Consider the following 14,271-nt stretch of genomic DNA (forward strand, 5'->3'; position numbering starts at 1 on the left):
ATTCTGTAGCTATGATTACTGCACTGCAGGGCGTTGCAATAGAAAATCAGGGTCAGCAAACTTTTTCAGCAGGGGGCCGCTCCACTGTCCCTCAGAACTTGTGGGGGGCCAGACTATATTTTTTTTTTGGGGGGGGAAATAAACAAATTCCTATCCCCCACAAAAAACCTGGAGATGCATTTTAAATAAAAGCACACATTCTACTCATGTAAAAACACCAGGCAGGCCCCACAAATAACCCAGAGATGCATTTTAAATCAAAGCACACATTCTAATGTAAAAACATGCTGGTTCCTGGACCGTCCACGGGCCGGATTTAGAAGGCGATTGGGCCGCATCTGGGCCCCGGGCCTTCGTTTGCCTACCCATGGAATAGATGGATCCCTACTCAGAAATTATGTGATTTAGTATATGAACAAGACAGGATATTGCTGTTTTACATATTTGCCTTTGTACTCAGCCTTTGTTGTGAGTCTTTCCAGAGATCTGAATAAGGAGCTCTGTTTTTGAAAATATATAAAAGCAGAGTAAAATTCCACAAAGGGTTCCACTTCTGCATGAAAAGGAAGCGCCATACTGCTGAGCTGAACCAACTCCCCAAACCCACAACATGGATGCAGCACTTTATGAAAACCTAACGCAGAGCCCAGCGTTTATACCAAGCACCCTGGAGCCTCTTTTCCATTTCTGTATGACGGGCCTTTTCAATTTCCTCATTTCAATGTAAATTTTGTGTGAAGCATCACTTTGTAAAACCAGGTGAAAGATCTGGTGGTTTGTTGTTTTCTTGTCACGGGGATGGTTGCAGTCTATTACTTCCCATTCCGAAGCAAAATAACATGTTTTTTTAGGAAACTGTGCTTTCAGATTTGCCGGCTGCTCAAAAAGCATGTCAGTTCTGATACAACTCCAGGAATGCATACATGGTTTGGGGGGGAAATTTATTCCATTGTAAACAGAATGCTAAAGACAAAAATCTATGAACCTTGAGACAGTTATGCACCTGCAGCTAGGGAAGCTGACTTCAAATGTTAAGGCTGGGCTAAAATCTCCTAACCTAGTTTCATGGGTGAAAATATTCTTCCTCTGTGAAAATGGGGCCAGGGCAGTAATTTTCTAGGGATTTCCTGGAATTTTTTGGGTGGCATTAGTTGCTTGTCTGTACTTTGCATGTACTTTACATGTACTCATGTAATCTCATGTACTCATGTAATCACTATTGCCACATTAAACTGCCATAGCTCCCTCCCCAATTCTTTTTTTTAAAAAAATAATTTTTATTAACCGACCAATCAAATCAAATCACATCACATAAATTCCAAATTACAAAGCCGAATTTTAAATTTTTGTTGAGGGGACCCATATTTCAAGTTTTGAAGGGGGATTCCGATCATCTTCTTGCTACTGCGTTCATATCCAAATCAGTCCAAATAAAGTTCATAATTCTATCCAGTCTGTTTCCCCATCCCATCTTATTCGTACATTTTTTCTTTTTCTTTATGATCTCTTCTGATAATCTCCTTAAGCAGATAAACACCAATTATATCCTGTGTGGATTTTTCCGTTCGACCAATCCTCATATCGTGATGGTTTCCATATATCATCACTTTCATAAATAACATCGCTCTTTCCATCATTAATCTCAGGATCTGTCATTTTTGAGTCCCACTGAGGAGTCTCACCCACAGTATAAAAACAGCTCTTTTCCTTCTCCCAGACTCAAGTCCTCCGACAGAGCTTACCAATATGGCGACGGTATTTTTAACTGCGTCATTCCAGAGCTCTTAAACTTTCCACGCTCTTCTTAAAACATGCTTTGGTTAGAAAAATTATCTCCACACAGACGTAAATCCACAGCTTAAGTCATTAAAGCAGCATTTCTGACTTGTGAGGGGGGGGTTCTTGTTTTATCACATGGAGGAAAGAAAGAAAGGTTTTTCCCCCTCCCCCATCAGTCCCTTTGCCATACCGAGTCTTAGCTGTCTTCTCATGATTGATTCTTGTTCCTCCGACTCTTCTTGTTTATCAGAGAACTCTTCAGTTAGCAGTCTTTACTCCCCCTCCTTCCTTGAAATATGTGCATTCGCTTCTTCCTAATTGTTCCTTTTGAAATTATTGCAGCTAGTGGTGTGGATCAGAGACGGCGTCCAGGAGTGCCGAGATCCACAGGGGGGCATCCTGCCTAGTGCCCCCATCCCCTCAAATTCGGGGGTGGTATAGGGCACAGCAGGCACGGGCAGCCCCCCCCCAATCCTGGGGGGGTAGGGAGGCTAATTACTCCCATCACAGCCTCCTAATTACCCCCTGTGGGTCGGAGAGATGTTATTGTCAGCCATCTTCCTAGTGGCCCCTAGCTCCCTCCCCAATTCTTGAGAACTGTTAAGGGTGTTAAGAGTTGTTAAAAGATGTCTGCTCTCCTCACAGAGCTGAATTTTCAAGAGTGGTTTCCTGGGAACTCTGGGAATTGTAGGTATATGGTGGTGGTGGGGAATTGAAGGGGGTCTCCTAACTATTCTCAACACCCTTAACTCAATGCACTTTCCAGCATTCTTTGGCAGAAGCCATAAGTGTTGCCTCATAGTGCTTGAAATGTGTCACACAGATGGGGCTTCCAATCTAGTCTATCAATTGCACATAAGATTAGACTGATTGCACCTATCAGTACGCATAGGTTTATCCTAGGGATGGAGGTGAATTTCATTTCATTTCACTTTTTTAAAAGGAAACTGACCTAATGTGCACCTCCCAAATTAATACACAGATTGTCATGTGATTATTCTCCAGATTTCACATGCCTCTGAATTTTGTAATCCACTTCCCATCCGAAAAAGCTTTTGGAAATCCATTTAAAATGCATTTGAAGGTAAAAATGCATGTAGAATGTGACATTATAATACATATTTTAATGCATATTTTAATATGAATTTGTAAGTTCTTGCATTGTTGTTAGGTTTATTTGTTTGTTTGTTTGTTTTTTAAAAATAATATGTAGAAATGAATGATGCAAAATTGACAGAGGCTGTTTTATTATGTTTTTATATATAATGGAAACCACCCAGAGTAGCTGGGGCAACCCAGTCAGATAGGCAGAGTATAATAATAATAATAATAATAATAATAATAATAATATTGACCTTGGGAATGGTATAGCATTTCTTAATTGAATTTCCTGAAACCTATTTCCATAAAGAACAATTGAAGAGTTCCAGTGAAAATGAGCAAATTATATATTCAAAGAGGATGCCTGGAAATGATGCCACTGTATTCCTAGTTGTACTTTCTCTCCTCTCCACAGCGTTCTAACAGTCTCCTCCCTAATTATTGCTGAAGAGAAGTTACAGTAAGGATCTCTCAATTAATAGGAAACCCAGAGAATGAGTGGACTGGCTGCCAAGCAAGGCCATGTCTTCCAGAGCTTGCATTCATTAATTGGCACCACCTTTGATTTGAGCCATGTATTATCACCTCACTTCTGTCTTTCAAGCTTGCCAGAGTTTGCTAATTTAATGCCGTCATGCTGAAGTTAATTAGGATTTGATGGCATCTCAGTTGGGTAACATTGCCTGAATTCGGGGAAATCAGAAATGACATCTTACGTTGACCATAAAGTGAAATTCAGAGTTGGCGCTATCCCCAGTCTCAGCTGACAAAGGAAATGATCCAAAAAGAGGTTTGGTACCTATGCAAACCTATTTATTCAGAAATAAGCTTCACTGAAGTCAGGGACATATAGCAATAACAGGAGGGCACAGCGGAGCATTGCAGTCTTGGGACACAACCTGCTCCACTGCTAGGCCTTTATTAGGCCACCTAACAGAATGCTACAATTCAAAATTAAGAATTAAAAACAAACCACAGAGCCTAGGGCTTGCCGATTGGAAGGTCGGCGGTTCAAATCCCCGTGACGGGGTGAGCTCCCATTGCTCGGTCCCTGCTCCTGCCAACCTAGCAGTTTGAAAGCATGTCAAAGTGCAAGTAGATAAATAGGTACTACTCCGGCGGGAAGGTAAACAGTGTTTCTGTGCGCTGCTCTGGTTCGCCAGAAGCGGCTTAGTCATGCTGGCCACATGACCCAGAAGCTGTACGCCAGCTCCCTCGGCAGTAAAGCGAGATGAGCGCCACAACCCCAGAGTTGTCCACGACTGGACCTAATGGTCAGGGGTCCCTTTACCTTTACAGTAACAGGCATAGGGCATAGCTGTCAACTTTTCCCTTTTCTTGCGAGGAATCCTATTCGGAATAAGGAAATTTCCCTTAAAAAAGGGAAAACGTTGACAACTATGGCATAGGGTGAGCCATATATGTATGTATATCACACACACATACATTACCCCAGCTTTCTATGCACATATATTTCTCAAGGTGGCTTAATAATTGAGATCACAACGATAAACTAAAACATCTAAAAACATTAGGTAAGGAAAAAAAGTTAAAGGGCCCCTGGACAGTGAAGTCCAGTCAAAGGTGACCATGGGGTTGCGGCGCTCATCTCACTTTTCATGCTGAGGGAGCCAGCATTTGTCCACAGACAGCTTTTCAGGTCATGTGACCAGCAGGACAAAACCACTTCCGGCGCAGTGGAACACTGTGACAGAAGCCAGAGTGAACAGAAACGACGTTTACCCTCCCGCTGCAGTGGTACCTACAGTATTTATCTACTTGCACTGGCATGCTTTTGAACTGCTAGGTTGGCAGAAGCTGGGACAGAGCAACAGGAGCTTATTCCGTCATGGGGATTCAAACAGCCAACTTTCTGATCAGCAAAGCCCAAGTGGCTCAGTGGTTCAGACCACAGTGCCACCCGCATCCCCCCTAAAAAAAAATAATAACAGAGTTATGGCAGATCAAGAAAGAGTCTTCAACAACTTCTTTCTAGCCAGGCAAATGAAAACCCTGCCAATTTTTTAAAAAAATAAATTTACTGGTATATTAACCTATAGTTAATATAATATAGTTAATATATTATAGTTAAAGCCACGGTTTTCCCAGTAGTGATGTATGGAAGTGAGAGCTGGACCATAAAGAAGGCTGATCGCCAAAGAATTGATGCTTTTGAATTATGGTGCTGGAAGAGACTCTTGAGAGTCCCATGGACTGCAAGAAGATCAAACCTCTCCATTCTTAAGGAAATCAGCCCTGAATGCTCACTGGAAGGACAGATTGTGAAGCTGAGGCTCCAATACTTTGGCCACCTCATGAGAAGAGAAGACTCCCTGGAAAAGACCCTGATGTTGGGAAAGATGGAGGGCACAAGGAGAAGGGGACAACAGAGGACAAGATGGTTGGATAGTGTCTTCAAAGCTACAAACATGAGTCTGACCAAACTGCGGGAGGCAGTGGAAGACAGAAGTGCCTGGCGTGCTCTGATCCATGGGGTCACGAACAGTCGGACACGACTAAATGACTAAACAACAACAACAACAACCTATAGTTAAGAGATGCAGAACTGAGTCATTTAATGTTGTATCATCACAGACAGAGGGGCAGCCAATAGTGTATATTTACTTTGAACAAAGATTGGGCAACAAATAGGAAAAAATTGAACTGTAGGAAAGAGATTAGATGATATAATTGGTTGTCCTCCATCCCTAACATTTTTCACTCCATCCTAATTCAGAGTGCTATGTGATAGTAGTGATCTATTCCAAAGAAAAATAGACTTGAAACAGATTAATGAAGGTTCGAGACACATTAATGAAAAGCTGTATTGCTGATGTATAGCCTAGTTACTGATTTATCTCGTCAGCTGAAGATCTTTGAGTCTTTCCGACATCTGGTAGACGATTGTCATGGTATCAATAAATGAAATAAATTCTGTCAAGTGAAACTTTTTGGACGAAAATATAGCCCGAGTTAAATGTACACTTTTCAATAGAAGCTTTGCAAAGTGAGCAGGAAATATTACAAATATAATTAAAATGATGTATAGATGGTATTTGACACCATCTAAACTGGCCAAAATGTACAGGACAAGTGACAGACTATGTTGGAAATGTAAGGAACATGAGGAGTTTTTCTACCATATGTGGTGGACTTGCACCAAAGTTAAAGCTTATTGCGACATGATATACAATGAACTAAAAAAAAATGCTTAAAAATACATTTCTGAAAAAATCAGAGGCCTTCTTATTAGGTATTATTGGGGATGAAATCCCCCAAAAGGACCACAATTTATTCCTTTACGTCACAACGGCAGCAAGAATACTCTTAGCCCAGAAATGGAAGCAACAAGAAACACCAACGTTAAGTGAATGGCAGAGTAAGATGATGGAATACGCAGAACTGGCAAGATTGTCCAGGAAGATCCGAGACCAGTGAGACCAACTTTTTGAAAGAGACTGGAGTAAATTTATAATATATTTAAAAGATCATTCTAAAAATCTGGCAATGCTAACAGAATTGATTTAAAAGTTTTTGCAAATAGAATTTGTAAATTATTTACAATTGCATAGTATGTGGATTTAAGTAAGATAAAGTAAATAAGAGAAAATAGAAATGCGAAGAAGATAGGAAATGTAATTAGAAAGCTATCTAGGCGGAAGGGAGGAAGGAGCGGACTCGAGAGAGTCAGAATATATGTGAGGATAAGAAATGTTGATGTTCTTTGTATTGAAATGGAAAACTAATAAATATTATTGAGCGGGGGGGGGGGGAGAGCAGGAAATATTACTAGGTTGTATCCAATGTAGTGCTTTGGAGATCGTTCCATCGGTGAAAGCATTTCTGCTTGCCTGATGGAAAGATTCATTTTTCTTTCCCCACAACTGGCGGTTCTCATGACCTCCCAGAGCACATTGGGGATGGTGCAGGAAGCACACAATGGGAGAAGAGGGGGTGAGTCCTGTTGCACTAGCAGGAATCATTGTGTTGGCTTCCACTACTGCAATGATTTAGTTGAATATGGCCTAAGTATTCTGGTTGTGCATATACTGTACAGACTAGAACTTTCATAGAGTCCAACCCTCTGCAATGCAGAAATCTCAGCTAATGCATCCATGACAGATGGCCAGCTGTGGCGTTTGCCCTCCTAGGTGGGTCATAAGGAAAGGGTTAAATGGGTGTGAAGTGATTGGCCAGTGGGAACCCAAGGGGAAGAGTTATAGTTAGAGTTGGAGTTGTTTGGAGGTCAGTTGGGAGTTGGAGAAGGAAGAGGGAGGATAAGTCTGTGGGTTGGTCGAGTTTTGATGTGTGTGAGAGAGAAAAACTGATAGGAGGAGTCAGACAGACAGTTGGGATAATCAGTTAGCAGTTATTAGGAAAGGTATAGGCTGGTATAGAAACTAAGATTAAGAAACTGACAAGAAAAATTATCTGAAACCATAAGGCTTATAAAAGAAACTTGCTTATTTGATTTAATGTTAACAACTGTCTGGACTCTGCGTGTACCCGAGTGAAACGGGTTGGTGGCAGCAGGAAAGTAATCACAGTGGTGGCACAGGGATCAATAGACCGTCAAACGTCCGGGGACCCTGTGTGATCGCCACAACAACCAGCCTCCACTTAAAAAACTCTCCAAGGAAGGAGAATCCACAACCTCCCGAGGGAGACTGTTCCACTTGCACTGTTGCATGCACTTTGAGAATTCATGCAGAAATAATTTGTAAGGGGAATGGCATTGGGGAAAAGGATCATATCTCAGGGGTAGAGCACATGTGCATGCAGAAGGTCTCAGATTAATCCCCATTGTCTACAGGTAGGGTTGGGAGACCATGGAACCCTGGACAACCTGAGCTAGATTGGCCAATTGTCTGATTCACATTTGTTCCTATGTGTGGGGATTTACAAATGATTGCATATTTACGTTCCAAGCATGAGGCACAGAAGCCACGTTACACTATAATTTTGTTGGCACAGGGATCCGCATACCGTACTCTAACATCTGATTGATATCACTAGCTTTGTCTGCACCCCTGTAACAAAGCCAAGCAAAAAGGATGGTGAACTTGCAGCCCTTTGGATACTGTCAGACTACAACTCCCATCATCCTTTGCCATTCTAGCCATACTAGTTGGGGCTGATGGAACTCTCATCCTTTTTTACATGGACAGAGCAACTGTATCAGTTTCCAAAATAGCACCATTATATAAGACTTTCTCTCGCATTCATTTTATACCAGTGGCGTAGCGTGGGGGGTGCAGGGGGGCCAGCCGCACTGGGCGCAACATTTGGGGGGGCGCACTCGCACTTGCAGCTCTCTGCCCCTCCCTGGCTCACTCACTCTCTCTTACTGCAGTGCTGGCTGTGCGAATCCGATCCGAGCTGCCGGGTCGCCGCCCACTGTGGAGGGGGAGGGTGCCAGGCGTGCGTTGCGGTGCGGAGCAGAGAGAGAGAGAGGGAGGGACTATCTGGGGGAGGGACAGTGCAGCGGCCGCCCAGCGCAGCGCTGAGCGCGGGAGAGAACCATACCCGACCAGCCCAGGCAGCAGCAAGAAGAAGCTGGCAGCGGCGGCAGGTTAGGGGTTAGGGGCGCAAATTACTTGCCTTGCCCCGGGTTAGGGGGTGCAAATTACTTGCCTTGCCCCGGGTGCTGACAATCCACGCTACGCCGCTGTTTTATTTTTTTATTTTTTTATAAATATTTATTAAGATTTTTTAAATACAAAAATGCAAAAGTAATAAACAATATGACATGTAACATAGCATATTTTCAAAACTTCTTTGGGCTCCCTCACATCCCCCGCTCCCACTTGCATCATTGTAAAACTTTTTCCAGCAATTTATCAACTTGTTTACATTCTTAAATCTCATTCATTTAATTTAGTCTAATAATTCTCCAAAAAGTTTATATTTTCCTCAATCTCATTTATCATCCAGATTACATCTAATTTAATGGTGCTCAATTTTTAATGATCTGGCATCCTTCTTAACATTCATCCAAATTACAGTGTTTTTGTAGATAGATCCTAAATTTCTTCCAATCTTCTTCAACCCTCTCCTCTCCCAGGTCTCGAATTCTGCCGGTCATCTCGGCCAATTCCATATAGTCTATCAGTTGCATCTGCCATTCTTCCAGTGTGGGTAGATCTTGGGTTTTCCAGTGCTTAGCGATGAGTATCCTTGCTGCCGTTGTTGCATACAGGAAAAAAGTTCTGTCCTTCTTTATCACCCTCTGGCCGACAATACCCAGGAGGAAGGCCTCTGGTTTCTTAGGGAAAGTATACTTAAATACCTTTTTCAACTCATTATATATCATTTCCCAGAAGGCCTTCACTCTAGGGCACGTCCACCAGAGGTGAAAGAATGTTCCTTCATTTCCTTTACATTTCCAGCATTTATTATCAGACAAATGGTATATTTTGGCAAGTTTAACTGGGGTCATGTACCATCTATATATCATTTTCATTACATTTTCCTTCAAAGCATTACATGCAGTGAAGTTCAACCCAGTGGTCCACAACCTTTCCCAGTCCTCAAACATAATGTTATACCCAATATCCTGTGCCCACTTTATCATAGCCGATTTAACCATTTCATCTTGTGTGTTCCATTTTAACAGCAAGTTATACATTCTTGAAAGTACCTTAGTCTTAGGTTCTAACAGTTCTGTTTCCAATTTCGATTTCTCCACCTGGAACCCTAACTTTTTGTCATTTTTAAAGACTTCTTTAATCTGAGCGTAGTGTAACCAGTCTCGCACTTTATCCTTCATTTTCTCCAAACTCTGCAATTTCCAATTGTCTCCATCTTTTTCTAGTATTTCCCCATATTTTGGCCATTTGGCCTCCATATTGGGTCTTTTTCGGGCCTTAGCTTCCAGAGGTGATATCCACCTTGGAGTTTTATTTTCCAACAAGTCTTTATATTTTGTCCAGACATTAAACACTGCTTTTCTGACAATATGGTTCTTAAAGGCCTTATTGATCTTAACCTTGTCATACCATAAGTATGCATGCCAACCAAAAGCATTGTTGAAACCTTCCAGATCCATTACGTCAGTGTCTTCGAGAAGTAGCCAGTCTTTTAGCCAGCAGAAAGCTGCGGCCTCATAGTACAACTTTAGGTCTGGCAGGGCAAAGCCCCCTCTTTCTTTCGCATCAGTTAGTATCTTATACTTAATTCTGGGCTTTTTGCCCTGCCAGACAAACTTAGATATATCTCTCTGCCACTTCCGGAAGCACTCCGTCTTGTCCACAATCTGTAGTGTTTGAAACAAAAACAACATTTTTGGCAATACATTCATCTTAATAGCAGCAATTCGGCCTAACAAAGAAAGTTTCAATTTTGTCCAACTGTCTAAGTCTCTTTTAATTTCAGACCAACATTTTTCATAGTTATCCTTAAAAAGACTCAGATTTTTTGCTGTTATGTTAACCCCTAGGTACTTTACTTTTTTAACCACATTTAATTCTGTCTCTCTCTGAAACCGTTCTGACTCTGTATCTGTCAAATTTTTTCCCAATACCTTGGTTTTCTGTTTGTTTAATTTAAATCCCGCCACCCGACCAAATTCTTGAATCAATTGTAATACTCTTTTCGTACTAGGTTCTGGCTCCTGCAGGGTCAAAACTAGGTCATCTGCAAAAGCTTGCCACGCCGCTGTTTTATACTACTTTGTTATTTTAAGGATTTGTGGGAGCTGAGAGATAGAATGGCCTTTACCGAAGCCTGGTTGAATCTGATTCCTTCAGTTATTTTAGAAGGAAGGTTCAGAAATATGCCAGACTCTGAATGTGCCTGTCCTTGTGCTTCAAACCAGGATGAAGATCTTGTACACACTATTATATATTGTCCTTTATAAATGCATCAAGAGAGCAATATCTGGTATGGATTTGAGGGAGAGGACTGAAAATGAGTCTGCAATTTATATGCTGAGTGTTGTTTTTTGTATCTTTATCTTAGATAGATAGATAGATTCTTTATTGTCATTACACAAGTGCAACATTGCACAAGTGCAACGAAATTGGATGCCATCCCTTAAAAACAACAAAAGCAAAACAACAACAACAACCAAACAAACCACATTCCAGCCACACCCACACCCACACCCATCAAACTCCCAGGTCACACTATCGAGTTACAGCATTTAAAAAGGCCACAGCTCTTGGATAGAAACTATTTTTCAGTCTATTTGTCCTTGACTTGATGTTTCTATATCTCCTGCCAGAAGGCAGTAGTGCAAACAGACTGTATCCCGGGTGAGATGCATCCTGCAGGATGTTGTTTGCTTTCCTAAGACAACGGGAGCCGTACAGTTCTTCCAAAGATGGGAGAGGATGACCAATAATCCTTTGGGCTGTGGTTATAACCTTCTGGAGCACCTTCCTCTTCCTAGCTGTACAACTGGAGAACCAGGCACAAATACAGTATGTGAGAATGCTCTCTATGGAGCCTCGGTAGAAGGACACCAGCAGTCTCTCACTCAGATTGTTCTTCTTTAAAAGTCTGAGGAAATAAATTCTCTGCTGGGCCTTCTTCACCAGAGCAGTGGTATTTGCGCTCCAAGTCATGCCCTGATCGATAGTCACTCCCAAAAACCTGAATTCCGCCACCCTCTCCACCCGTTCCCCTTTGATATACAAGGGCTGAATGTCCGCCTTTTTTTTCCTGTAATCCACCACCAATTCCTTGGTCTTAGCCGTATTAAGAGCCAGATTGTTCTCTCCACACCAAACACAAAGCCGCTCCACCTCGTCCCGATAGGCGGACTCATCCCCTCCTGAAATGAGCCCCACCACCGTAGTGTCATCAGCAAACTTGATGATTTTGTTGCTGGGATAGATGGCTGTACAATCATACGTATAGAGAGTATAGAGCAGGGGACTCAACACACAACCCTGTGGTGAGCCGGTGTTAAGGCTAAGGGCTGTGGACATATGTGACCCCACTCTAACCCTCTGAGAACGTTCTGACAAAAAATCCAAAACCCAGAGACAGGTGGAGTTGGAGAGTCCAATCGCCTCTAGCTTGGACACCAGTCTATGGGGGAGGATAGTGTTAAAAGCAGAGCTAAAATCCACAAACAGCAGCCTCACATAACTCCCCGGCCGCTCCAGATGGGACAGAGCAGCATGGAGAGTGATAGTGATAGCGTCTTCCGTGGATCTATTTGCCCTGTATGCAAACTGGTAGTTGTCAAAAGTTGATGGAAGACAGGAAATTATATGACGGCGCACCAGTTTCTCAAAACACTTCATGATGATTGGAGTCAGTGCAACTGGTCTGTAGTCGTTCAAACTACTGATTGTAGATTTTTTAGGCAGAGGAACAATAGTTGACGACTTCAGGCAGGGTGGGACAATAGACTGGTGTAAGGACTTGTTGAAGATCTTAGTAAAGACCTTCGCCAGCTGATCCGCACAGCCCTTCAACACCTTTCCCGTGATGCCATCAGGTCCAGCAGCCTTCCTCGGATTCACCATCCTCAATACCTGTCTCACCTCATGCTCCTCTACAGTGAATGAGGGGCCCCTATGGGCTGGTGGCTGTAATACCGGCGTCTCAGGTGGCTCCTTCTCGAAGCGAGCAAAGAAAAAGTTAAGCTCCTCCGCCAGCAAAGGGTCACCATCGACAGCACCAAGGTTAGGTTTGTAGTTGGTAATATGCTGAATCCCCTGCCACATCTGTCTTGTGTTGTTACTCCTTAAATTATCCTCAATCCTCTGCCTATAGACCAGATCTTGTGATTTATGTCAAAAATATTTGCATTTGTTTTATGCTTTTATTCATTTTGTTTTTTACATTATTTTATTCCGTTCTGCATAAATTAATCTTAGTTCATCCTACTTTGTTTTATTAGAAAATTTTGTTTTAACATGTGTTGAAAGAGGAAGAATATTTCCTTTTTAAAGTGGCATACTGTGATCTGTCATGGAAATATACCATTTTATGTTTGCTTATGTTACAATTTATTTGGGTCAAAATTGTCTTCTACTGATGTTACTTGGTGTTACTTTCATTCTATTGTTTTGTGATAGTCTAGTGACTAGATACAATAGCTTGTTGGTGCTGGACAGCCATATAAGGTGGCCCCACCCAAGCTTCTACCCTTCTTGGGTTTTTTGCAACATCCCTTCTCAAACTCTTACAGCAGTATGCTTGGCACTTGAATTTTGGGTGCACCTCAATAGATCTTTAGTGCACCTTTCTTCCTACTTTGCACTATTCTTAATTTGATTGTACACCAAGGCCCCAGGCCCCATAGTTCCGTTATGTATTAAACACACGGACACAAAAATTTTAGGCTAATGGGATAAAATAGGCCACAGCTTTATTGGGTAGAGATGTGAGTGGTTTGGCTTAGACCAGGCATGTCCAAAGTCCATTTTGGGAGCCTAATCCGGCCTGCCGGTCGGTTTAATCCGGCCCCTGTGGCAGTTTATTTCCTAGGGTAAAATCCTAAAAAAACCCCAACCCCAACAACTTCATCCCTAAAAAAAAGCTCAACAACTTTGGTTGGCCCTTTGGTCAGCCCTCACGGTCCTTCACTTCATCAAATCTGGCCCCCTTTGAAAAAACACAAGGTAGACAAAAACCAAATGGCTGGTGCCAATTTGTCAAGTGGAAAAATTCCTACACAGCCCCATCTTTTTTTTAATGTATTCTTTTTTTAAAAAAATCCTTCATTGAAGTTCATAGATATCATAAAGGTAAAGGTACCCCTGCCCGTACGGGCCAGTCTTGACAGACTCTGGGGTTGTGCGCCCATCTCACTTAAGAGGCCAGGGGCCAGCGCTGTCCGGAGACACTTCCGGGTCACGTGGCCAGCGTGACATCGCTGCTCTGGCCAGAGCCAGAGCCAGAGCCAGAGCCGCACACGGAAACGCCGTTTACCTTCCCGCTGGTAAGCGGTCCCTATTTATCTACTTGCACCCGGAGGTGCTTTCGAACTGCTAGGTTGGCAGGCGCTGGGACCGAGCAGCGGGAGCACACCCCGCCGCAGGGATTCGAACCGCCGACCTTTCGATCGGCAAGCCCTAGGCGCTGAGGCTTTAACCCACAGCGCCACCTGCGTCCTACAGTATCTTAAATCCACACATACAAAGAAAAAAACAACCTTACATAAATTTACCATTAAATATTAAATTACTCTTTCCACATATTTTCTAACTAAACTAAGATAAAGTAAATAAAATAAAATAAAATAGACTTCCCATCATTTCCCAATGTAATTAACATTTGTAATTTTGAATGTAGTTATAATTATTACCTTCCTCTTAATATATTTTCTAATGCATTCTTACAACATGTCGTACCATTTTTCCTTATTTCTTAATATTTATTTTACACAAGGGTCATTTGAACGCTGCCACAGATGTTATATCAGTCACATTG

General features: G+C 42.3%; 2 long non-coding RNA genes across 4 annotated transcripts in view; one reads left to right on the plus strand and one right to left on the minus strand.

Annotated features, from left to right (window-relative positions):
- LOC307217292 overlaps nucleotides 1-14,271 on the minus strand; it is a 117,558-nt gene that overhangs the window by 71,670 nt on the left and 31,617 nt on the right. The gene's annotated exons all lie outside the window — the stretch shown is intronic.
- LOC307217289 overlaps nucleotides 2,644-14,271 on the plus strand; it is a 35,040-nt gene continuing 23,412 nt past the window's right edge. The window contains exons 1-3 of one of the 3 annotated variants that reach the window (XR_013839530.1): nucleotides 2,644-2,690; nucleotides 2,785-2,863; nucleotides 3,296-3,458. This is a non-coding gene — a long non-coding RNA (uncharacterized lncRNA). Of the gene's footprint in view, nucleotides 2,864-3,295; nucleotides 3,459-14,271 lie in introns of those variants that run through there. The other 2 variants (XR_013839531.1, XR_013839532.1) reach the window with 2 other exon arrangements.

This window comes from Podarcis cretensis (assembly GCF_951804945.1).
Source record: "Podarcis cretensis genome assembly, chromosome: 5".
Lineage (NCBI taxonomy): Eukaryota > Metazoa > Chordata > Lepidosauria > Squamata > Lacertidae > Podarcis > Podarcis cretensis.